Source organism: Pristiophorus japonicus, chromosome 31 (assembly GCF_044704955.1).
Source record: "Pristiophorus japonicus isolate sPriJap1 chromosome 31, sPriJap1.hap1, whole genome shotgun sequence".
Lineage (NCBI taxonomy): Eukaryota > Metazoa > Chordata > Chondrichthyes > Pristiophoridae > Pristiophorus > Pristiophorus japonicus.
This window is the reverse complement of record NC_092007.1, coordinates 3262342-3289930: the sequence shown is the minus strand read 5'-3', so window position 1 is coordinate 3289930 and position 27589 is coordinate 3262342. Positions and strand designations below refer to the sequence as shown.

The window sequence follows — 27589 nt, the reverse complement described above, 5'->3', positions numbered from 1 at the left end:
GCCCTGTTTATCTATTGCTCCGGCAATTTTTTCCCTATCAAGTGTTTATCGAATTCCCTTTCGAAAGTTGAATCTGATTCCAGCAGCATTTCAGTCTGTGCAATCTACATCATAACAGCTCAGTGCATGAATAAATATCTCCTCATCAAGTATCTGTCTCTTTTGACAATTACCTTGAATCTGTGTCCTCTGGTTACTTCTAACACTGGAAATAGTCTCTCCCTATTTACTCTATCAAAGTATTTCACTTTTTTGAACACCTCTTAAATCTCCACATCAGCTTCTCTGCTTCAGCTTCTCCAGTCTCTCTGCAGAACTGAAGTTCCCCATCATTGGTATAATTCTTGTAAATCTCCTCCACTCGCAATGCGAAGCCGAAAATCCATCCTAAATCAATGAACCATTGTAGATTCCAATGGAATTACACAGAACAATCGATTTACATGATAAGAAATTGCAGCTTTGTTGGATTTCCTTTCTGGTACAGATTTTTCAGTGGATTCTCTGTTTATCAAATTAAACGCTGTTGAATCATAAATTCTATTTTACGATAAAAGGGTGCAGCTGGAACAGAATTGAACAATGAATGAAATGTAGGGGAGACTACTAAACATTGGGAATAATTTAGACTTGCATAGATGAAGTAAAATGAAAGATAGCGAGTTGGAAGCCTGTTTTACATTTCTCCATATAAATCCAGATAGCACCACTTTTACGCTACGCTAGAGTGGCAAACTTACCCCAATTCTTCATAATTTGAGTGTTAGTCGAGCACCCAATTAGTAAACAAAATAAATATTTTAGCTTCAGGAAAGTTTCCATCTCCTTGTCCATTCTGTATCTCTGTAAAAATCTACCAGCCCCTGAGCTGATACAAGGACTGCACAAGTCTCTGCATGCTGAGACCATCACAGGGAAATGGATAGAGAAACAGAGATTGGACCTTATCAAAGTAAATGGATTTTCATTAAGTTGTAATTTAATTAAAGGTTTGTTTCCTTTCACCATTCGCATCTTTGTCTTGTGTTGAAAAGGTATGTTAAACAGAACACTGGGCTAAACACGTGCTTACTGCATCTAAGAGGAAGCATGTGAAAGGCCGGGGAATGGAGAGTTATGCTGATAGAGTCAGATGAGGAAGAATGGGAGAAAGCTCAAGTCGAGCACAACCGCGAGCACAGACTATTTTTGTGCTATATGCTCTATGCAATTCTATGTAATCCTTTTGTCCAAACTAGCATTAAGCAATTACATTGTCTGCAAAGCATAAAACGGGTATTGTTGCCTGAATATTTCCCTCATTACAACAGTGACTGCACTCCAAATGTACATCATTGGTTGTAAATCACTTTGAGAAGTTCAGTGGTTGTGAAAGGCGCTATATAAATCCAAGTCTTCGTTTAGCTACTGTTCATTCAGGTGCCAAGATAAAGCTTCAAAATCTGTATGATATATGGTTAGTTAAGTTAATTTCAAATCAAGAAGAACTGTTACAACCTGCATTTGCACAGCAGCCTGGAAATACTCAAGTATTTCACTTACCGTTAACTGTTGAACTAACGTTCACATCATTTTACCCCTGCGCTTGTCCGCTACACCTAAATAAATGTTGCACAATGCACAAAACGTGAACTTTTCAGCAGTATATGTTATTGCAATAGTTCATTAAACAGGATCTGCAACAGAAATTATATTGATTCATGGCCAATTATTAATGAAAACTGTTTTTATTTCTGACGGGGAGCATAACATTTCATGAACACTAGTTGCTCTCCACGTCAGGAGTCAGGATTTCGAGTGAAGAGTGTTAGAGCAAATAATTGGATCAGGAGATGGAGATATTATTCAGGTTACCAGTATGAAACCCTACATTATGTCCTTATTTTTAAGCTAGGATGTATATTATTGTTTATAGTCAAATATCAAAATGTAGGGCTATTTTGAAGCAGATTAATTTTTGGCAGAAACCTAGAAGTTTCTCTGCACGACAGCTTCAGGAATTGGGAGACGCAAAGCTGAGGCACTGGAGCACCACCAGTCGAGGGAGGGTGTAATTACAGTGTGAGGAGTTTATAGAGATTGGTATAAATCCAGAAACAGCAATTCATATTTACTGTGGAAACATGCCTTCAACTACAAACATTTGTGATATACAAATATTTGGGATCACGTTTTACTAACCTACTTAAAGTCAATCCACCGGGCTTTGGACGAAACTATTAAATGTGCAGATAAAATGTGAATACTATATTTACCCGCCGGCTTTTCTTTTGACCGACCATGCACTGATCCCACTGATCAAACCCACAGTAAGAATTATAGCAATCACTATCCCTGCTATGGCGCCACTGCTCATATTATTGTCCCGACTGGTTTGATCTGAAAAACGAAATCAGAGCAAATAATGAACGGTAATATTGACACACCAGATACAATTGCACTACGCTAGCAAACTGGAATGGTAAGATAAATACATAGTTCAGATCTTATTGTCATAATTTTTGACTGTTTCCAAATTTGAGTGGTTACAACGAATAAAACGGGTCAATAGTTGAATCCTACACATCTAATATTCTCCCTTTCAAATATAACTCTCGGGAACTCCATGACCGACAAGCTGGTTCAGTTCCTATGCGGTTGATTCCACCATACGCATCTAGTTAGCCTCTGCTAAAAATGGTGATTGTGGAGCAACCGCCCATTATATACCATTCCTGATTATCCATCCCAATAACTGAAAGGAAAATCGTAGCTAAATGGTAGATTCTATATGGGATGCAGGAATTGAGTGATGTTGGGTTACCATTGCACGATATTTAAAAGCAGGGTTTCAACTGGAAACTCCGCGAACGTAGTGCAACTGGAAACTCCGCAAAAGGGACAAATATGATTCTAAGTTTTGTGCATATAAGTGTCTTGAATACAAAAATTGAGGAGGTGATGATGAGTCAGCACAACACATTCGTCAGGTTTCTAGTTTGGGGTTTCACGAGGAATGCGAGCGATGAGAGGATATGAATGAGACCAGGACGCAAAAACTAGATCATTTTTAGTGCAATGGCGAAGTTTATGATAAGATACAATAGAACAGCTCCAAATTGTGAAAGGATTCTAGCTGGGGAAAGACTGTGGTCACTGGTCAATAAACCAGTAAATTGTGCATAAATCTGAGCATTATAATAGAAGGCAGATGATAACCTATTGTTCATGCAAAGGATTATTAGAAACTAGAAAGTAAGTGGCTACCAACTCTAATTCAATCATAACACCAAATAGGGAGCTAGATAACAAGTCTACCAAGGTTTTTCTGTTGCTATAGCTGTAGATGGAGAAATTAAATTAACAAGTGCATGTCCAAGAAGTAAATTCCTCGTGTTATATGTATTGTCTTCAGGACTTATCCAACTTCAATGGTCTTACAGTTTTGATATTTCATTATGAAAATCTTAAGTGCAATTTTTTATTACTTATTTGGAAAGAACAGGATAGATTCATAAAATAAAACACATGCAGAGTTATAATTCTGTTAAAAAGATCTTAGTGAAATATATAGTGAAGCATGTACTTATCCTTTACAATTACCTGTATGGAAGCATTTCTGCCTTTTTTGGTTATTGTGTTATCAACCTGACAAGTATAATTCCCACCATGATTCGAACTTATTGAGGCAATGTTGTAAGCTTGTCCTTTGTTTAACAGACTGCTCCCATTGTACCATTCATATTGACCATCTGGAACTAATTGGGCGGAACAGTGAAATGTAAGAGATTCCCCCAGCTCCACCCAAACTGGCCCTGGGAGTGTGTAATAAAGACACACTCTTTATTTGGTCCATCTACAAAAAATTCAAGAAAATGTGGGTTTTGTATAACTAAACTAATCACTAATATTAAATACAAATTCATGCTTTTGAGCTCCCTGCGTACTTACAATTTATTTGCAGGATGGTATCTCCGGAGTCGCTGCTAAAATCATTGCTTGCCTTACATTTATATGTTCCTGAATCATTTCTGTTAACACTGATTATAGTTAGTGTAACAGGATCCGGAGATGTTAATATTCTGTCATTATCCTGAATAGCTCAGTTATTCTTAAACCAAATCCGTGACTGTACAAAGCCCGAAGTGTGACAAGTCAGTAAAATGGTATCCATGTTTTCTACTGGGTTTGAATTGTTGGCCGATACAGTGTCTTTAGAAACTCCTTCTGTAAATACAATTAAAAAGGAAACGGGGTTACATCATTTTTTACATCCAATTCTCTGGTCGTAAACTCGTCAACTTCAATTAATCGTCTTCCTTTTATGACTTTTAATTCCAATTCGATCAAATGTTCAATTAGAAACCAGACAAACTAGATCTGATCTGACATATGGGTAACTATAAAATCTGCATTTATGGGAGCCACTGAAGCATTTAAATTGTCTTTTCGGTTAAAAAAGACATAAATAACATGTGAAATGATGATAAATGAGGTTGAGGAATACAGAGAAAAATATTGAAGAATAGGAAGAGTTCTGTAGAAGGCTAAAGATACTGCCACACTTTGGGAGCAACTTGGTTTTTAGAGGCATCTTTGTAAAAATAGGAACATAGGAACAGGAGGAGGTCATTCAGTTCCTCGAGCCTGTTCCACCATTCAGTAAGATCATGGCTGATCTGTGACCAAACTATATATACCCCCTTTGGCCCATATCCCTCACTACCTTTGGCTAACAAAAAGCTATCAATTTCCGATTTAAAATGAACAATTGATCGAGCATCAGTTGCCATTTGTGAAAGAGAGTTCCAAACTTCTACCACCCTTTGTGTGTAGAATTGTTTCCTAATTTCATCCGGAAAGGTCTGGCTCCAATTTTTAGACTACGCCCCTAGTCTAGAATCCCCAACCAGTGGAAATAATCCTCTCTATCTATCCTATCTGATCCCCTTAATATCTTGAGAACTTCGATCAGATCATTCCTTAACCTTCCAAATTCTAGGGAATTTGTATAATTTGTTTTGAGTTTACTGGTTCTGGTGTCTAGGCAGCATCTATAGTAGACAATGCCCCCCTCCCCCATTCAAACTAATTATGTTGTTGGTTTCTGCAATATCTGTGGTGACATTTAATTTTTGTCTCATAGTAGTGTAATTTTATTGATCACATCTATACCCTTATCAGGAGAAGTACAGACCACACAATAGTGTGAAATACACCATTCGTTTTATGGAATGACAAAAATTCCGATTAAATAATTAAGCTAAGAATGTACAGATGGTAAACAGTCATGGCATTGGTATCATATTCTGGGAGCGAAACTGCCATACACCCAGTTTTGTGACACACAATTCAAATTAAAAGAAAATTTAGCGCCCGGCGAGATGGGCCGCTAACTGTTCCGGAATTGGGCTCTTAGAACCAAAAAATGTTGTGTGCCGGTAATGGGGCGGTCGCAGGGCATTTGCATGTGCTCGTGGGCCACGACATTCTGCGCCACACTCAGCACTTCAACGTGACACGGACATGCCACATCAGACTGACATGTCACAAAGTCCCTCCCCTTCTCTTAAAGGGGAGAACCATTGTGAACTCTGCAGCCAATTTCGTGGCACCCACTGGGTCACCAGAGGGGGTGCCAAGATATATGTTGGCAGCCTGGCCGCACTGGTGGCTGCCATTGTTGGGCCGACTGAATAGATAGCCGACAGAAAAAAGATGGCAGCCGCCACGCTACCACCTTCCCAATAAGGGCAGCTGGGAGACCATCATTGGCAGGTCAGGGCCATAAATGGAGCATCGAGCAGCGGCTATGGGCAGTGTGGTGGCGTACCACTACAAGGTACAGCGTGAGCTGGTGCAGGAGGGCGACGGCAGCGAAGAGAGATGTCATCAAGGTCCAGGTCGGTGATTGGAGAGTGAGCAGACACAACAGGAGTGGCGAGGTCGGGGCGCAGGAGTGGCGAGAGATTGTGGAGGAATGTGATCAGGGTATCAGGGTCCAGGAGAGGCGTGAGTTTGGGGTCCGAAGAGGCGAGAGCCCAGGGGCAGCACAGGCCAGCCCACACTCCGATATGTGTGCGCAGTAGGTCCATGCAGCAGAGCAGGTCTCCAGTCACCTTGGGTAATCCTTGCCGCTGGAACAAGACCTAGCTCGGTCAAGCCCGTGTGGTGGCTGGTGTGCAACAGTCAGCACATGTTAAAAAAATCCACGCACAGGCATCTTCCACCCTTCAGGATGTAGTTTTGGACCTGGAATATTAGGATCTTCATTGAAACACCTGTGAACGCATCCTTTTTTGGTGTGGAAACAAGTCATCCTCATTTCGAGGGTCTGGCTATGATGATGAAGGGTGGCCGGGGTGCCCCAGCCATCATCGGTGGCATCACCCCATGCCAACCTTGCATCCCATGGGGTAATTTCCTCTGCGAGGTGCAAAGGGGTTGCTGCAATGCGCCGGTGCTATATTCGTGGGGCACGGCGCTATGGCCAATTTGCACTCGCAACCCCGGGTGCAATTCCGGAGGGCAGCAGTCTGGCCACCACACGCGAGCAAAAACCCTTTCGTGCCCCATGGACCTGGGGGCATAATTGTAGGGCCGACCTGGCAGTCTGCAAAAGGCCCAAGCCTCACTGGACCACCAGCTCAAAGATGGTTCACTGCGCAGTAGCCTAAATAGCCTAAGCCAGCGCCAGCAAATGTCCATTTCCTGCGGATTTGTATGATCTGTCAAGCTGAATTTTGGCAGCTTGCAAGATTCGGGTTTTCATGCATGTGCATCGCACGCGGAAGCCCGGAACTTGCGGGGCACTTACGACTGCTTACGCCGTGAGTACGCAGAAATAGGCCGCGAAAAATCTGGTCCTTTATTTATTTGTATCTATGCATTTATACATTATGTAAACTGAGCCAGTCACTGGGTAAATATTAACAAGTTATGTCTTTCGGTAAGTACAGAGACAAATTGATAATCGCAAAAATTGGGCACAAACTTGTAACCTAACTACTGAATCCTTGCTCATTCTAACAAGGTTTACAGGTTTATCTCTGGAAACGTGAAGATCCGAGATGATGCCTCATGATTTTAAGAAATCATTTCAGTTTGGAGAAGTTTAATAGTCCTGCCAGGTTATACCAAAATGGCAATTAAGTAAATTCACACGAAAGTATCAAGGAGGTGAGATTCGAGTTGGACTGGGATGTAAATCTGTCACCACTTATTCGCTTCGTCCAAGATGCAGTTCCATTGAATCATAGAATCACAGAAAAATTACGACACAGAAGGAGGCCATTCGGTCCATCATGTCCGTGCCAGTCGAAAAAGAGCTACACCTGACTAATCCCACTTCCCAGCACTAGGTCCGTAATCCTGTAGGGTACGGCTCTTTAAATACACATCAAAGTACTGTTTAAATGTGATGAGGGTTTCTGCCTCTACCATTCTTTCAGACAGTGAGTTTTAGAACCCCACTACCCTTTGGGTGAAAATCTTTAGGACCTTCATATCCACTCTGTCTCGGTCCCTCATGACTTTATGCACCTTAATTAAATCTCCCCTCAGCCTCCTCTGTTCCAAAGAAAACAATCCCAGCCTATCCAATATTTCCTCATGGCTAAAATTCTCCTGTCCAGGCAACATCCTCGTAAATCTCCTCTGCACCCTCTCTAGTGCAATCACATCTTTCCTGCAATTGAAGTCAAATTTCATCCCCAGATGTTTGTAAATTATTATTTCAGCATAATTTGGTGTCTCACTATTTAATTTCTGAAATCTGAATGGAGGTGAAGTATATTTGTCGTAATTAATCAAAGTCTGTATCTATTCTGCTTGTGACTTACTTGAAAAAATACACCATAGATTTAACAATCTGCTTAACTTGGTGGCTGTCAGGAGCAGTCAAAGCATAGTCAACTTTAGCGCCATGTACAAAATCGAATTATCAGAAAAAATGTCATTATTTGTAAATAATAAAGGCGCAAACAACAGTCATCATGAATTCAGAAGGGGTAAAATGCTGCCTGGCCATACTCCTTAACATTGAGGAAGCTACATGTGAAGTCGACTATGAAAAGGCAAAACACATGTGTTCTCAGGCTTGCAAATGGCATTTCGTAAAGTTCCACACAAAAGACTATTGACTTAGCTCAAAGATGTGAGATTCCAAGGCAGGTTTGGGGAAAGAGTAAGGGGGCGAAATTGCCCATTTTGTAAAGCCCAGTTAGTGCCGCTGGGGGGCGCTAATGGGGCGGAGGGGGGCGCTATCCCCTCCAGGAAATTGTCCGGGAGTTTGTGCAGGCATTGCCATGCCAGCGCCGTGCCCCGCAGTTAGCACCCCACAGTTAGTGCCTCGGGCCACTGCGCTATGGCGATGAGGTCATCAGTGTGCGCAGTGAGCCATCACCTCCCCGCGCCGATCGTTTAGCGTCCTGCGGGGGAAATTGCTCCACATACTGTGAGGCTGGCCGACATCCGCTCTCAGAGCGCTCCTTAAAGGGGAGAGCGACAGCGCCCCGGGTTGCCATCTTATTTTGACTATGGACTCTCAGGTCAGCTCTATGATAATGGCCCTAGCGTGGTCTGGGCCACTATGGTGCTGTCCGGCACTCGGTTTTGAGTGCTGGGCTGCAGGCCAGGTCCCAGCCTGCCCTGTTGGCCTAATGGAGGCGATCAGAGGCCTTGCAGAGTGCTCAGCAGCCCTCCCCTTTAATCTTCCCTCATCACCCCAGTAATGCCTTGGTAACTGCCCCCAAAGCAAGTAGAGCATGTGAGATAGAACTCCACTACCTTTGAGGGCAGTACACCGAATTCAGCGGAGGGGGCCAGGATTTCTGCGACGGGCGCAGAACGTCCCAGCCCTAGATGCTCACTGCCCCTAATCGGGGCGCAGGGCAATGTCGCTCCCTAAGAACCTGGATGAAACATAGAAAAATGGAAGCTGATACTTATAGAACCATACAGCATAGAAGGAGGCCATTCGGCCCATCATGCCTGGGAAAGAGCTATCCAATTAGTCCCATTCCCCTGCTCTTTCACCATAGTCCTACAATTATTTCTCTTTCAAGTATATATTGGTTTGCCTTCTTATAATTACTGTTGAATCTGCATCCACCACCCTTTAAGGCAATTCATTCCTGATCATAACTCCTCGCTGTGTAAAACAAAAACATTCTCAGTTTGCCCCGGTTCTTTTGGCAATTATCTTAAATCTGTGTCCTCTGGTTACCACCTCTCCTGCCAGTGGAAAGAGTTTCTCCCTATCTACTCTATCAAAGCCCCAAATCATTTTGAAACCTCTGTTAAACCTCATCTTAACCTTCTCTGCCCGAAGGAGAACAGCTCAACTTCTCCAGTCTCTCCACATAACTGAAGTCACTCATCCCTGGTATTGTTCTGGTCAATCCTAACCTGAGAAAGGACATTCTTGCTATTGAGGGAGTGCAGCAAAGGTTCACCAGACTGATTCCCGGGATGGCGGGACTGACCTATCAAGAAAGACTGGATCAACTGGGCTTGTATTCACTGGAGTTCAGAAGAATGAGAGGGGACCTCATAGAAACGTTTAAAATTCTGATGGGTTTAGACAAGTTAGATGCAGGAAGAATGTTCCCAATGTTGGGGAAGTCCAGAACCAGGGGTCACAGTCTAAGGATAAGGGGTAAGCCATTTAGGACCGAGATGAGGAGAAACTTCTTCACCCAGAGAGTGGTGAACCTGTGGAATTCTCTACCCCAGAAAGTTGTTGAGGCCAATTCACTAAGTATATTCAAAAAGGAGTTAGATGAAGTCCTTACTACTAGGGGGATCAAGGGGTATGGCGAGAAAGCAGGAATGCGATACTGAAGTTGCATGTTCAGCCATGAACTCATTGAATGGCGGTGCAGGCTAGAAGGGCCGAATGGCCTACTCCTGCACCTATTTTCTATGTTTCTATGTTAATCTTCTCAGCAACCTCTCCAAGATCTTCACATCCTTACTAAAGTGAACTCTTCTGAACTCCAGTGAATACAAGCCCAGTTGATCCAGTCTTTCTTGATAGGTCAGTCCCGCCATCCCGGGAATCAGTCTGGTGAACCTTTGTTTTTGATGGGGATATAAAAATAAAGTGTAAAGTACTGATGTAGGAAGGAAGGAAATGGGTGACATATGCACTGTGTGAATGTCGCTGAAAATTGCAGTTAAATCAAATATAGGATTACAAGTAGACTTGATGCTTCTGCCATTGAAGATCAGCAATTATAATTGTAAATTGATGCATAAGGGATGGGTTCCTTGAGCAGTATGTAACGGAACCGACCAGGGGGCAGGCTATCTTGGATCTGGTCCTGTGTATTGAGACAGGAATAATAAAGGATCCGCTTGGAATGAGTGATCAAAGCATGGTTAAATTTCAAATTCAGATGGAGGGTGAGAAAGTTGGATCTTAAACCAGTGTACTAAGCTTAAATAAAGAGACTATGAAGGTATGTGTCATGTATCTTACATTATTATATATAGCTGTATCCTAACATGCTATACATGACTGTAATAAGATATGATCTGTAACCACCAGCATACCTTACCACCAGGGGTGCACTTGCAAGAGACAGGTATATAAGGACAGGTCTCAGGCAAGTGCAGCCTTGCAGAGCTGTGAAATAAAGGTCCAGGTCCAGAGTGACCTTGACTTCACTATATGCCTCATGTGAATCTGTACTGAGGGGACAGGACTTTACAGTATGAGGGCAGATGTGCTAAAGTGGACTGGGAAAATAGATTAAAGTGTAGAACGGTTGACGAACAGTGACGTACATTTACGGATATATTTCACAACTCTCAAGATAAATATATTCCAGTGAGGAGAAAAGGGTGTAAAAGAAAAGATAGCCATCCATGGCTAACTAAAGAAATAAACAACGGTATCCATATAAAAACAAGGGCATACAAAGTGGCCAAAACTAGTGGGATGACAGAAGATTGGGAAGCTTTTAAAAGCCAGCAAAGAATGCCTAACAAAATGATTAAGAAAGGTAAGATAGATTATGAAAGTAAACTAGCACAAAAAATAAAAAAATAGCAAGAGTCTCTATTGGTATATACAAAGGAAAAGAGTGGCTAAAGTAAATGTTGGTCCCTTAGAGAACGAGAATGGGGAATTAGTAATGGAGATGGCAGAAACTCTGAACAAATATTTTGTATCAGTCTTTACTGTAGAGGACACAAACAATATCCCAACAGTGTACAGTCAAGGGGCTTTGGGGGGGGGGGAGGAACTTAACACAATCACAATCACTAAGGAGGATCACTCAGTACGATAAGAAGACTAAAATCCCCTGCACCTGATGGCTTGCATCCTAGGGTCATAAGAGAAGTAGCGGCATGGATAGTGGATGCATTGGTTGTAATTTACCAATGTTCCCTGGATTCTGGGGACGTCCCAGAAGATTGGAAAGCTGCAAATGCAACACCTCTATTTAAAAAAGAAGGCAGTCTAAAAGCAGGAAACTATAGATCTGTTATCCTAATATCTATCAATGGGAAAATGCTGCTGTCCATTGTATTAAAGAAGTAATAGCAGGACATTTAGAAAATCATAATACTGTCAAGCAGAGTCAGCATGGTTTTATGAAAGGGAAATCATGTTTAACAAATTTGCTGGAGTTCTTTGAGGATGTAACGAGCAGGGTGGATAAGGTGGAACCAGCAGATGTGGTGTATTTGGATTTACAGAAGACATTCAATTAGGTACTGCACAAGATAAGAGATCATGGGGTTGGGGGTTATATATCAACATGGATAGAGAATTGGCTAACTAACAGAAAACAGAGAGCCGGTTTAATTGGGTAATTTTCAGGTTGGCAAACTGTAACTAGTTGTGTGCCACAGGGATCAGTGCTGGGGCCTCAACTAGTTACAATGTATATTAATGACTTGAATGAGAGGACTGCGTGTAATGTAGCCAGATTTGCTGATGATACAAAGATAGGTCGGAAAGCAAGTTATGAGGAGGATGCAAGGAATTTGCAAAGGGATATAGATAGGCTAAGTGAATGGGCAAACATTTGGTGGACGTGGGAAAATGTGAATTTATCCACTTTGATAACAAAAATAAAAAAAAACAATGTATTATTTAAATGGGAGAGATTATTGCTGTGGTACAAAGGGATCTGCGGGTCCTTGTACCTGAAACACAAAAAGTTAGCATGCAGGTACAGCAAATAATTTGGAAGGCAAATAGAATGTTGGCATTTATTGAAAGGGGGTTGGAGTATAAAAGTAGGGATGCCCTGCTACAACTGTACAAGTTGTTTGTGAGACCATACCTGGAGTACTGTGTACAGTTCTGGTCTCCTGGAGGCAGTTCAGAGAAGGTTCACGAGGTTGATTCCTGAGATGAAGGGGTTGACATATGAAGAAAAGTTGAGCAGTTTGGGTCTATACTCAGTGGACTTTAGAAGAATGAGAGGCAATCTTATTGAAATGTATAAGATTCTAAGGGGGCTCGACAAGTTAGATGCAGAGAGGATGTTTCCACTCCTGGGTGGAATATAGAACTAGGGGGCATAGTTTCAGAATAAGGGGTTACCCATTTACAAATGAAGTGAGAAGGAAATTCTTCACTCAGATGGTCATGAATCTTTGGAATTCTTTACCCCAGAGAGCTGTGGAGACTGGGGGGCCGAACTTGGTGAAGGCCAAGTCCTGTCCAAGTGCCACCCAAAAGGCCGGCGATGGCCATCGAGAAACCGGGTGGGATTTTGGGCGGCACATTGATGAAAAATAATTTCAAAGTTGGACCGGCGGCAAATGAGCGAGGTGCGCTGTCAAACTGGGCGGGAGCTCCCAATCGCGGTGGCAAAGGCTCTTGCAGCTGAAGTGCCACCGAGGACGGAGTCGGGCCCACGGAGGGTCGAAGATGTTCAAGTAAAATGATTGGAAAAAAAAAATAACCTGGAATAACTTCAGGGAAACCCATTAAGTCGCTGTGAAAAAAAATGTATTAAAAATTTAACACATTTTTTTTTCAGTTTTTTAAACCTACCTTGGGGGTTAGACCAGCCCCCTCACAGCGGTCCTTCCCCCTGCTGGAGCCGATTCCCACCCACACCAATATGACATCTCAGCGGGAGGGAGTTCACTTGTACCACTCGGCCATCCACTGATGTCAGCGGGCGGTTCCTGGCGGTTATCCCCCCCTTACGCTCCAGCCCAAGTGCAAACTGGCACTGGGCGCAACCCGGAGAGGAATGTTGGAGGATCTCAGTAGCAGTCGGTGGCAGTGGGCGGTAAGGCCATCAATTTCGGCCCCTGGGTCATTGAATATATTTAACGTGGAGATAGACAGATTTTTGAACGATAAGGAAGTCAAGGATTATGGGGAGCAGGCAGGGAAGTGGTTTTGAGGCCAAGATCAGATCAGCCACGATGTTATTCTTCCCCAACCGGAGCCATGTGCTCTCCTGGGAGAGGCAAAAACCAGATAAATCCCAGGCCAATTTAGGAAGAAAAAATCTGGGAAAATTCCTCTCCGACCCATCCAGGCGATCAAAACTAGTCCAGTAACTAAAGGTAAGCCAATCAGGTGCAGAGCATTTTAAACCAATTAGGAAGTTGGGCTGAGAAATGCAAATGAAATTGTTAACAATTGCAAAATAATGAAACTTGGGAAGAATAAACATTATAATTATAATCTAAATTGTGTTAGTCTGCATGATAAAGCAACAGAAAATAATTTGATGGTATTGATGGACAGATCAATGGCACCATCAGTGTGTGGCATTAATAAATGAGGCAAATGGGGCGTTGGGTTGAGAAGTGCATAGAATATAATGTCAATCGCAAGATGAGATATGGAGCCGAGACAGGATTTTGTTAATCGCTACCTTAATTACTGTGTGCAATTATATTCATCAGATTACAAGAAGAACATCATGGCACTGGGAAAGTTGTGGCCAAGTCCTACCTCCCTGATATCTGCCTTCAGATACTAATACTATAAGAAGGAAGTACAGAAACTGAGTTTGTTTAAACTAGACATCATTAGATCGAGAAGGTATCTTATTGAGGTATTCCAGATCCTAGTATGAACAAGTTGAACCCTGAGGCCATCAAGGTCAACAAGGGGGCATAGGATGAAACTCAGAAGAGGAAAGGTGAAAGTTTATAGCCGATACAACAACTTCACACAGAGGGTGATGAATCTTTGTAATGTCCTGCCCAGGGAGGTGATGGAGACTGAGAACATCAGTAAATTTAAGAGTTGGATAGACAATGGTGATAAAATCAGACAAGGAATGTAGCTAATGAACAGAGTATTATGCTTTTGAGCTTTAGGACTAGATAGATGGACTAAAATGGGCTTTCCACCATCCTATAAATTAATAAATTGTAATTTTTCAAAAAATTATAAATGTATCAATTGATATAAAATTAGTATTTACCCTTTAAATAATAGAGCCTGTGTCTGATTTAGATTTAGAATTTTTCACTTGTTTAGAACATTGCTCAAATTTCAAAGTTTATGCACAAAAGAAATATCTATGAAAATATTTTCTCTGTACACCAGCACTCGCAAAAAACAAACATTTTGACAGAATTTGTGCACGTGGAAAATTTCCTCCCTCAGCGTAAGGAAGTCTTGCTACAATTATACATGGCCTTGGTGAGACGACACCTGCACTTTTGGTCTCCTTAGCTGAGGAAGGATATACTTGCCTTGAAGGCGGTGCAACAAAGGTTTACTAGATTGATTCCTGGGTTGAGAGGGCTGCTTATGATGAGAGATTGTATAGAATGGGCCTGTATTCTCTGGAGTTTATAATGAGAACTGATCCCACTGAAATGTACAAGATTCTGAAGGGGATTGACAGGGTATATACTGAGAGGTTGTTTCCCCTGGCTGGAGTGTTTAGAACTAGGGGGCACAGTCTCAGGATAAGGGGTAGTCCATTTAAGACAGAGATGATGAGGAATCTTTGGAATTCTCTGCTGCAGAAGGCTGTGGATGCTGAGTCTCTGAGTATATTCAAGGCTGAGATAAATATATTTTGGGGCACTAAGGGAATCAAGGGATGTAGAGATCGGGCAGGAAAGTGCAGTTAAGGTCGATGATCAGGCATGATCTTATTGAATGGCAGAGCGGGCTGGAGGGGCAGTATGGCTGACTCCTGCTCCTATTTCATATGTTCATATGCACAAATGTCCCCTGTACTAAATCCGTTGCATTTTAATTTTAGAGATGTGATCAATGCTGGGGCCTTTGCTATTCACATGGTTTATCAATGACTTGGAAGTAGGAATTGAGATAAAACTGTCAATTTTCAATTTAGATTTTACACTAATTCTAATTACATTAAATATCAATTGTAAAATTAGGAAGTGTTTCAATTTAACAAGTACAGCTTGTTCTGATGCCATTGGTGGTGATAACAGTCATTTCTGACAAAGGTCAGAGAACTGAATTGTTAACTCTGTTTCTCTCTCCACAGATGCTGCCTGACCTGCTGATTATTTCCAGCATTTTCTGTTTTAATTTCAGATTTCCAGCATCTATAGTATTTTGCTTTTGTACAAATGTAATTCCTTTTACAGTTTTTGACAACATGGCATTATTAGTGACTTTGCATTACAATTACTGTACAACAATTAATGTAATAATTAATTGCCGACTGGGGATGATGATGAAATCGAATCTTTCTTTCACACATCCTATGTCAATTCTCACATGATACAATGACTGGCGAGATGACTGATATTTTTTCAGCAAAATCAGGGAAAAACATTCAAAATGTGTAATATATAATCTACATATTGAGTTGAATATATATCTCATTACATAATGTAAATTAGTATTTTGAACAGATACCATGATATCATATGCCCCATCAATCAACTTTCTCTTATATTACCAAACCTACGGATGATAAAATTGATTAGAATTGGATATATTCTAAACCCAAAATCTAACATACCAGCCATAAATTGTTTGCAAAGAACATATTGGATATCTGATTCGGATTTCTTATCTTCCAATCCTCCCCATGCTAAACTCACTAGGTTTGGTAATAATTGAAAAAGCAAATAAAAGATTAAGTCATTTTCTTTGACACTTACAGCTAATATTTAGATAATATGGGTCACTGCTTCTTCCATCAACAGAATTATATGCATGGCACACAAATCCTCCATCAGACCTCAACACTCCAGATACATTGAGGGTTTTATTATCTCCACTTAGAGCAATCCTACAACCAGGGTTAAAAGTTTTATTTCCATTAAGCCAGTTATATGAATCTGCTGGACCTGAAGAACTACATGTCAGAGCCACTGTATCATTGTATTCTACAGGATGTGTCGATGAGATGATAGGTTGAGAAATAGGCTCTGTCAAAATACAGAAGATTATTATTCATGTGTATAATATGATGTAGAAGAGCTTGTTACAGTTAATCAATATATTAATTGATATCTGAGTTTCTTGGAATGTCATTCGAATACGGTTGCATCCTTGTGAATGGAAGACTAAAATTATGATATGCAACAATGTCAAATAGTAGTACTTTGTACATCGAAATACAGCTATTTAAATATGCTGCTACATATTGTGCAACTACAAAATGGAAGAACAGTGTTAGAAAATTATAGTTTGCTGCAATGGAACTTAAACTCACAGAATTTCTTGAAAGATATTAAAAGAATATTTTTGGCAGAGAAATTTATATCATTCCAAATAACACCCCATCTTGGTTTTAGAGTGTTGAAATACAAGCAAGCCTAAAAGGAAGTTCACAGAATTAGTACATTTATAATGACTGCAATAAAACAGAGGAAAACACAGACAGAAATGTTGACGAGAGAAACCTTCAAGGTGACATTTACCATCTTGCTACGTGTAACCACCAGAACAATACTTCCTCAAATGTGACAAGTTACAAAATCACTTCTTCTATAAGGCAGGTGTTTCACATGCTGCTGGAATGTCTTGGAACCAGGACTAGTGTCTGGAAGAAGCATTCACTTAGGGGCCAACTGAAGATGTTTATGGTGTCAGTTCAATAAGTGGATGATTTAGACAGTGCCCTAATAATTCTGGGTTTGCCTACCCCTCAATTATCCAGCCTAATTCCACTTTCCAGCTCTTGGTCTGTAGCCTTGTAGGTTATGGAACTTCAAGTGCCTATCCAAGTACTTTTTAAAAGCAATGAGGATTTCTGCCTCTACCACCCTTTTAGGCAGAGAGTTCCAGATGGCCATCTCCCTCTGGGTGAAATAATTTCTCCTCAGCCTCCTCTGTTCTAAAGAAAACAAACCCAACCTATCCAATCATTCCTTGCAGCTAAAATTCCCCAATCCAAGCAACATCATTGTAATATCATTTGTATTCTCTCAAATGCCATCACATCATTCCTGTAATGTGATGACCAGAACTGTACACAGTACTCTAGCTGTGGTCTAACAAGTATTTTTTACAGATCTAGCATAACCTCCCTGCCCTTATATCCATGCCGCGACTGTTGTAATGTAGGAAACCACGAATCAAAACTCAAACTTTCTGAACTAAATAACAGATAGGTTTTCCACAAGGCAAACAACGAGGTCTTCCATTGTTGGGTTATGCACCATCTTCACGGCAAAAGAGCCAAAGGTGAGCAGAGGAAAATTACAAGCACACCCTCAAAGCCTCCCTGATGAAGTGCAACATCCCCATTGACACCTGGAAGTCCCAGGCCAAAGATCACCTTAAGTGGAGGAAGTGCACCCGAGAGGGTGCTGAGCACCTCGAGTCTCATTGCCGAGAGCATGCAGAAATCAAGCGATGGCAGCGGGAAGAGCGTACGGCAAACCTGTCCTACCCTCCCTTACCCTCAACGATGATCTGTCCCACCTGTGACAGGGACTGTTCCGCCACCTAAGGACACATTTTTAGAGTGGAAGCAAGACTTCCTCGATTCCGAGGGACCGCCTATAGTGATATGATTGCACTATTGTGAAGATTGATTCTTTTATTTAATGGGTTTGAATCACTGAAAGTTAAGATGCAGGTACAGCAAGCAATTAAAAGTACATTTATTACAAGAGGATTTGAGTATAAGAGTAAAGGGGGTACAATTTGCCCCCCGCCTGAAACGGGGCGCCCTCAGCATGTTTCGACGTTTTTTACCACAGTGGCGGTTCAGGTCGACTCCTTTGGGAAATTGGGCTCTTGTTTTTTTCTGGAGGGCAAAAACGCAGCAGTGACAGCAACTGAGGGGCGGTAGTTGGGGCTGGTGTGTGTCACTTAAAGGGGAGAGCCTCTGTGCTTTTTAAATTTCGATCCACTGGGCCACCAGGGATGGTTTCAGCTGACCGAACCCAGGGCATAATTGTTGGGCCGACCTGGCAGTCTGCAAAAGGCCCAAGCCTCACTGGACCACCAGGGAAAAGGTTGTTCGCTGGGCAGTAGCCTAAATAGCCTAACTCTGCACCAGCGAATGTCCATTTTCTGTGGATTTGTATGATCGGTCAAGCTGAATTTTGTCAGCTTGCAAGATCCGGGTTTTTGTGCATGCGCATCAGGCATGGAAGCCCAGAACTTGTGGGGCACTTACGACCGCATACGCCGTGAGTACATAGAAACATAGAAACAGGCCCTTCAAGCCTGCACCAGCATTCAATAAGATCATGGCTGATCTTTTACCTCAGTACCCCTTTCCTGCTTTCTCTCCATACCGCTTGATCCCTTTAGCTGTAAGGACCATCTAACTCCCTCTTGAATATATCCAATGAACTGGCACCAACAAATCTCTGCGGCAGAGTATTCCACAGGTTAACAACTCTCTGAGTGAAGAAGTTTCTCCTCATCTCAGTCCTAAATGGCTTACTCTTTATCCTTAGATTGTGCCCCCTGGTTCTGGACTTCCCCAACATTGGGAACATTCTTCCTGCATCTAAACTGTCCAGTCCCGTCAGAACTTTATATGATTCTATGAGATCTCCTCTCATCCTTCTAAACCCCAATGAATACAGGCCCAGTCGATCCAGTCTCAACTCATATGTCAGTCCTGCCATCCCGGGAATCAGTCTGGTGAACCTTCGCTGCACTCCCTCAATAGCAAGAACATCCTGCCTCAGATTAGGAGACTAAAACTGAATGCAATATTCCAGGCGAGGCCTCACCAAGGCCCTGTACAACTGCAGTAAGACCTCCCTGCTTCTATACTCAAATCCCCTAGCTATGAAGGTCAACATACCATTTGTCTTCTTCACTGTCTGCTGTACCTGCATGCCAAATTTTAATGACTGATGTACCATGACACCCAGGTCTTGTTGCACCTCCCCTTTTCCTAATCTGCCGCCATTCAGATAATATTCTGTCTTTGAGTTTTTGCAACAAAAGTTGATAACCTCACATTTATCCACATTATACTGCATCTGCCATGCATTTGCCCACTCACCTAACCTGTCCAATCACCCGGCAGCCTCTTAGCATTCTCCTCACAGCTCACACCGCCACCCAGCTTAGTGTCATCTGCAAACTTGGAGATAGTACACTCAATTCCTTCAACTACCTCATTGATGTATATTGTAAATAGCTGGGGTCCCAGCACTGAGCCCTGCGGCACTTCACTAGTCACTGCCTGCCATTCTTCTGGAATTATGGAATTCTGACAAATCTTCTGTAATTTTTTGAGGATGTTTCCAGTAGAGTGGACATGGGAGAACCAGTTGATGTGGTGTATTTGGACTTTCAGAAGGCTTTCGACAAGGTCCCACACAAGAGATTAATGTGCAAAGTTAAAGCACATGGGATTGGGGGTAGTGTGCTGACATGGATTGAGAACTGGTTGTCAGATAGGAAGCAAAGAGTAGGAGTAAACGGGTACTTTTCAGAATGGCAGGCAGTGACTAGTGGGGTACCGCAAGGTTCTGTGCTGGGGCCCCAGCTGTTTACATTGTACATTAATGATTTAGATGAGGGGATTAAATGTAGTATCTCCAAATTTGCGGATGACACTAAGTTGGATGGCAGTGTGAGCTGCGAGGAGGATGCTATGAGGCTGCAGAGTGACTTGGATAGGTTAGGTGAGTGGGCAAATGCATGGCAGATGAAGTATAATGTGGATAAATGTGAGGTTATCCACTTTGGCTGTAAAAACAGAGAGACAGACTATTATCTGAATGGTGACAGATTAGGAAAAGGGGAGGTGCAACGAGACCTGGGTGTCATGGTACATCAGTCATTGAAGGTTGACATGCAGGTACAGCAGGCGGTTAAGAAAGCAAATGGCATGTTGGCCTTCATAGCAAGGGGATTTGAGTACAGGGGCAGGGAGGTGTTACTACAGTTGCACAGGGCCTTGGTGAGGCCACACTGGAGTATTGTGTACAGTTTTGGTCTCCTAACTTGAGGAAGGACATTCTTGCTATTGAGGAAGTGCAGCGAAGGTTCACCAGACTGATTCCCGGGATGGCGGGACTGACATATCAAGAAAGACTGGATCAACTGAGCTTGTATTCACTGGAGTTCAGAAGAATGAGAGGGGATCTCATAGAAATATTTAAAATTCTGATGGGTTTAGACAGGTTAGATGCAGGAAGAATGTTCCCAATGTTGGGGAAGTCCAGAACCAGGGGTCACAGTCTAAGGATAAGGGGTAAGCCATTTAGGACTAAGATGAGGAGAAACTTCTTCACCCAGAGAGTGATGAACCTGTGGAATTCTCTACCACAGAAAGTTGTTGAGGCCAATTCACTAAATATATTCAAAAAGGAGTTAGATGTAGTCCTTACTACTAGGGGATCAAGGGGTATGGCGAGAAAGTAGGAATGGGGTACTGAAGTTGCATGTTCAGCCCTGAACTCATTGAATGACGGTGCAGGCTCGAAGGGCTGAATGGCCTACTCCTGCACCTATTTTCTATGTTTCTATTCTGAAAAGGACCAATTTATCCCAACTCTCTGCTTCCTGTCTGCCAACCAGTTCTCTATCCATGTCAGTACATTACCCCCAAAACCATGTGCTTTAATTTTGCACACCAATCTCTTGTATGGTACCTTGTTAAAAGCCTTTTGAAAGTCCAAATACACCACATCCACTGATTCTCCCTTGTCCACTCTACAAGTTACATCCTCAAAAAATTCTAGAAGATTTGTCAAGCATGATTTCCCTTTCATAAATCCATGCTGACTTGGACTGATCCTGTCACTGCTTTCCAAATGCGCTGCTATTTCATCTTTAATAATTGATTCCAACATTTTCCCCACTACTGATGTCAGGCTAACCGGTCTATAATTACCCGTTTTCTCTCTCCGTCCTTTTTTTAAAAGTGGCAGTGCATTACCTACCCTCCAGTCCATAGGCACTGACCCAGAGTCGATAGACTGTTGGAAAATGATCACCAATGCATCCACAATTTCTCGAGCCACTTCGTTAAGTACTCTGGGATGCAGACTATCAGGCCCTGGGGATTTATCAGCCTTCAATTCCATCAATTTCCCGAACTCAATTTCCCAACTAATAAAGATTTCCTTCAGTTCCTCCTTCTCACTAGACCCTCGCTCCTCTAGTATTTCCAAGGATTATTTGTGTGTTCCTTCATGAAGACAGAACCAAAGTATTTGTTCAACTGGTCTGCCTTTTCTTTGTTCCCCATTATAAATTCATCTGATTCTGACTGCAAGGAACCTATGTTTGTCTTCACTAATCTTTTTCTCTTCACATATTTATAGAAGATTTTGCAGTCAATTTTTATGTTCCCAGCAAACTTCCTCTCATACACTATTTCCCCCCTGCTAATTAAACCCTTTGTCCTCCTCTGCTGAATTCTAAATCTCTCCCAGTCCTCAGGTTTGCTGCTTCTTCTGGCCAATTTATATGGATCTTCCTTGAATTTAACACTATCTTTAATTTCCCTTGTTAGCCATGGTTGAGCCACCTTCCCCGTTTTATTTTTACTCCAGACAGGGATGTACAATTGTTGAAATTCATCCATGTGATCTTTAAATGTTTGCCATTGCCTATCTACCGTCAACCCTTTAATTATCATTTATCAGCCTATTCTAGCCAATTCACGCCTCATACCATTGAAGTTACCCTTCCTTAAGTTCAGGACCCTAGTCTCTGAATTAACTGTGTCACTCTCCATCTTAATAAAGAATTCTACCATATTATGGCCACTCTTCCCTAACGGGCCTCGCACAACAAGTCCTTTCTCATTACACATCACCAGTCTATGATGGCCAGCCCTCTAGTTGGTTCCTCGTTATATTGGTCTAGAAAACCATCCCTAATACACTCCAGGAAAACCTCCTCTACCGTATTGCTACTAGTTTGGTTAGCCCAATCTATATGTAGATTAAAGTCGCCCATGATAACTGCTGCACCTTTGTTGCACGCATCCTGAATTTCTTGTTTGATGCTGTCCCCGGCCTCACTACTGCTGTTTGCTGGTCTGTACACAACTCCCACTAGCGTTTTCTACCCTTTGGTAATCTGCAGTTCTACCCATACAGATTGCACCTCATCCAAGCTAATGTCCTTCCTTACTATTGTGTTAATTTCCTCTTTATCCAGCAATGCTACCCCACCTCCTTTTCCTTTCTGTCTATATTTACTGAATATTGAATACCCCTGAATGTTGAATTCCCAGCCTTGGTCACCCTGGAGCCATGTCTGTGTGATGCAATTTGTACCATATTCGTTAACTGCTGCCTGCACAGTTAATTCGCCATCTTATTATGAATACTCCTCGCATTGAGGCACAGAGCCTTCAGGCTTGTTTTATTAGCATACTTTGCCCCTTTAGAATTTTGCTATAATGTAGCCCTTTTATGATTTTTGCCTTGGGTTTCTCTGCCCTCCACATTTACTTTTCTTCTTTCTATCTTTTGCTTCTGCCCCCATTCTACTTCCCTCTGTCTCCCTGCGTAGGATCCCATCCCCCTGCCATTTTAGTTTAACCTCTCCCCAATAGCACTAGCAATCATTCCCCCTAGGACATTGGTTCCGGTCCTGCTGAGGTGCAGACCGTCCAGTTTGTACTGGTCCCACCTCCCCCAGAACCGGTTTCAATGTGCCTGGTATTTGAATCCCTCCCTTCTGAAACACTCCTCAAGCCATTCATCTTAGCTATCCTGCAATTCCTACTCTGACTAGCACGTGGCATTGGCAGCAATCCTGAGATTACTACTTTTGAGGTCCTACTTTTTAATTTAACTCCGACCACCCTAAATTCAGCTTGTAGGACCTCATCCCATCTTTTAAAAAGGAGTTAGATGAAGTCCTTACTACTAGGGGGATCAAGGGGTATGGCAAGAAAGCAGGAATGGGGTACTGAAGTTGCATGTTCAGCCATGAACTCATTGAATGGCGGTGCAGGCTAGAAGGGCCGAATGGCCTACTCCTGCACCCATTTTTACTATGTTTCTATGTTTTCTATGTTTACCTATATCGTTGGTACCTATATGCACCACGACAACTGGCTGTTCACCCTCCCCCTCAAAAATATCCTGCAGCCATTCCAAGACATCCTTGACCCTTGCACCAGGGAGGCAACATACCATCCTGGAGTCTCGATTGCGGCCTCAAAAACACCTGTTCCCCTTATATTAGAATCTCCTACCACTATAGCTCTCCCACTCTTTTTCCTGCCCTCCTGTGCAGCAGAGCCACCCACGTTGCCATGAACCTGGCTGCTTCTGCCCTCCCCTGATGAGTCATCCCCCCCAACAGCACCAAAAGCGGTGTATCTATTTTGGAGGGAAATGAACGCAGGGGATCCCTGCATTACCTTCCTTCCACTGCTCTGCCTGATGGTCAACCATTTCTTATCTGCCACGTTGACCTGGGGTGTGACCAACTCACTAAATATGCTATTCACGACATCTTCAGTATCGCGGATGCTGCAGAGTGAATGCATGAGCAGCTCCAGTGCCACAATGCGGTCTGTCAAGCGCTGCAGCTTGATACACTTCCCGAACATGTGAAACAAACTCGGAGAAGCAATCATCAGTGGCTGCCATGTTACTTTCAGATTTAGGGAGCTTCACAGAATTGTTCATCAGAATAAGCCTAAAAGAACGATGCAATGGCAGAGGCTGAACTGAATGCTGATCCTTGCCTCATTCAGGCCTCACGTCTTAATATTTTTATAAGGCATAAATTAATATACATGGGAGATACCTGGCTAACCTGTAAAACAAAATACCAGGCCTGCATCCTGTAGATAGCATGACTCCAACATAAGTTTGTAAGTGATGAAGCAAGCAACTTTGCAGCCACTATAGTCAGTTCAATGTCATAGACATTTCCTCTGATAATTAGCGCTATCAGAAAAGAATATTATTGTTCGTTCATACGCCATAATATTTAAATATGCATGGCTCAAAGTTTACTGCTGTACCAACCTAGACAAAGCCAGGGATTTTACACTTCTGAGCTCCTGACTATGTCAACCATGGCTCAATGGGTAACACTCTCACTTCTCAGTTAGACGGTTATGGGTTCAAATCCCAATCCAGAGACTTGAGCACAAAATCTAGGCTGACATTTCAGTTCAGTGCTGAAGGAGTGCTGAACTGTCAGAGGTGCTGCCTTCAGGATGAGACGTTAAACTGAGACCCTGTTTGCCCTCTCAGGTGGACGTAAAAGATCCCATGTCACCAATGTTCCCTTTAAGCAGAGCAGCCCAGTGATCCTGTGGAGCAGCTTGTCAATGCAAAAACTGCACATGCGCAGTATTTCGAATGGCCCATGCAGACATTTAAAGGGTCTGCGCGGCATTAAAAAAAATTATAATAGAACATTGCACAGCACTATTCCAAAGAATAACAAGGGAGTTCTCCCTAGTGTCCTGGCCAATATACATCCCTCAACCAAAACTAACATCACTAAAACAGATGATCTGATCATTATCACGTTGCTGTTTGCGGGAGCTTGCTGTGTGCAAATTGGCTGCTGCATTTCCTGCATTACTATAATGGCTACACTTCAAAATTACTTTGTTGGCTGTAAATTGCTTTGGGACATCCTGAGAACGTGGATGATGGAATATAAATGTTGTTTGTTGTATTACCTGTCAGATAAAGCATGGGCTGAGGTGAGGAATTTTCCAATATGTGCTATGGCTACACACCAACCTATCGGTTGGCACAGTTCACCCACACACAAAAAAGCAAATTAACCTGACCCCGAGCTTCTGGTCACCTGTCACTTTCATTCTCCGCCCACTCCCACTCTGACCTCTCCGTCCTCGGCCTCTTACGCTGTTCCAACAAAGCTCAACATAAGCTCACAGAACAGCATTTAGACACTTCACAGCCTTCTGGACTCAACAGCAAGTTCAACAATTTCAGACCATAACCTCTGCACCAAATTTTTCCCCATGGCAGCTGTTGATGATTCAGCCATATCCATTTACACCTCATCTAGACTCATCTTTTGTTTCTTAACTTGCCCCATTACCATCTCATGTTGCCTTGCACCATCAACCCTTTTGTCTATTAATCTCTTCTGCCTTCCATCCTATCACAGACCTTCCCTTTTGTTCTTTCCTCCCCTCCCTCCTTTCCCTGCCTCTACACGTGCTTTAAAATCTGTTACATCTCTAACTTTTTCCAGTTCTGATGGAGGGTCATCGACACTGCACTATCGGATGTGCCGTCTTTCAGATGAGACGTTAAACCGAGTCCCCGTCTGTTATCTCAAGTAGTCGTAAAAGGTCCCATGGCACCATTTCGAAGAACAGGGGAGTTATCCCCATGTCCTGGCCAATATTTATCCCTCAATCAACATCACAAAAACAGATTATCTGGTCATTATCACATTGCTGTTTGTGGGAGTTTGCTACGTGCAAATTGGCTGCGTGTTTTCCACATTACAACAGTGACTAACTCCAAAAAGTACTTAATTGGCTAAAAAGTGCTTTGGGATGTCCGATGGTCGTGAACGGCGCTATATAAATGCCATTCCTTTAGATTTACACTACACAACTTTAGTGTACTGACTAAACGTGCTGCGCTATAAACCAACTCGCAGATAAAGGGATATATATATATTTTATCGCAGCCCAGACGAGGCACCAACACTTTCTGGTCTGGTAGTACAATGTCTGCGTGGTTTGATGCAGGCGGGCGGCACCGATTCGGCAGGCACCTGAAACTGACAGCGGAATGTAATTCCAACCTGTTCATTATTTGTAATACCTGAATTTCCCCGATCGGAAAACACACCCGAACAAGCCAATGATTATACAGCGGGGTATATTGCAAACTATATGTGACTTATGCGGTAAAGTTTAGTGTGGTTCATTTATATATATTAAATTATCATACGAATAGAATAGTAATTGTTGAACAAATAATCCTCCAAAATAAACTTCTCACTCACCAAGCACATGCAGAGTGATGGTTGCACTTGCTTGAATGCCAGTGTTTGGAATCATGCTAACAGTGTACTCTCCACTGTCCGAAACTGTCACTGACTTCAGCAGGAGCGATCCGGGAGGAATAACTCAGCCCGTGTTCTGTAGTCACCAGTTAGAGCCACACTTGTAACGATCCACTGACCGATAACTGTCTTCCCGAAGTTCCAGCTCCCACTCTGCAGCCCAGCTGATGGCCGAACTGAAAATAGTGCGTTGCCTCCGACGGTCACAGTTATCCGACCCTGGAGCTCAACTGAGGGAAGAAAATCACATTGAGGAAGAAGTAGAGAGAAACACTCAAACTAGACACAATATATACATTTCTAAAGTGATACTAACGTTATCTCTTGCTGAGTCTGATTTTCTATGACAATCCCGAAAAGAAATGAAACAAAAAATGGTCCTCACCCGCAGATATTAATAAGCAAATAGTTACCGCGGTAAGTGTTAGAGTCAGCATCCTGAGAGAGCAGCGTCAGTCCCTGTTACACTCGGTGACTGACCCGCTCTTCCTGGTGTGCAGAACAAGTCAGTTGAATCATTTACTAAAGCGGCAATGCTGATTGGACCGAGTGTTGTTCAGCTGACTGGAAACTCTTTCCACAGATTCCAATCGATTACATAGTATTTACAGCACAGAAATAGACCTTCCGGCCCAACAGGCCCATGCAGGTGATATTTGGTCCACATGAACCCCCTCCCACCCTTCCAACCCCATCAACATTATCCCTCTATTTCTTTCTCCCTTATGTGTTTATCTAACTTCCCCTTAAATGCATCTATGCTAGTCAACTCATCTACACATTGTGGTAGCAAGTTCCCGATCATAAGTACTGTCTGGGTAAAGAAGTTGCTCCTGAATTCCCGATTGGATTTATTCGGGACTATTTTATATTTATGGCCCCGAGTTCGAGTCTCCTCTTCAAGTGGAAACTTCTTCTCTACATCTACGCTATCAAACCCTTTTGTAAATTGCCCTTCATCAGGGTCAGAGCGGTGTAGGGAACCGCTCTACTCGTTTTCCCATCGCGGCATGCATACTTTGATCCCTTACTAACAGCAGCGACCCCTTACCGAAATTGCCCCAGGAGAATGATCCCTTTTGTGGAATTGCCCCGTGGGAGTGACGCCACCCCCGGTCGATGCCCCCGTACACTCCTTGTTTGTCGCTGACATAGCTGCCTTTAAAGGGGAGGGGCGATGTCTAAAATTTAGAGCCAGGCCTTTCA

At 42.7% G+C, this 27589-nt stretch overlaps 1 pseudogene; it reads right to left on the bottom strand.

The window, feature by feature from the left end:
- Window positions 1–1460: 1460 nt before the first annotated feature.
- Window positions 1461–26478, bottom strand: LOC139240317 (cell adhesion molecule CEACAM6-like; annotated as a pseudogene).
- Between the last annotated feature and the right edge of the window lie 1111 nt (window positions 26479–27589).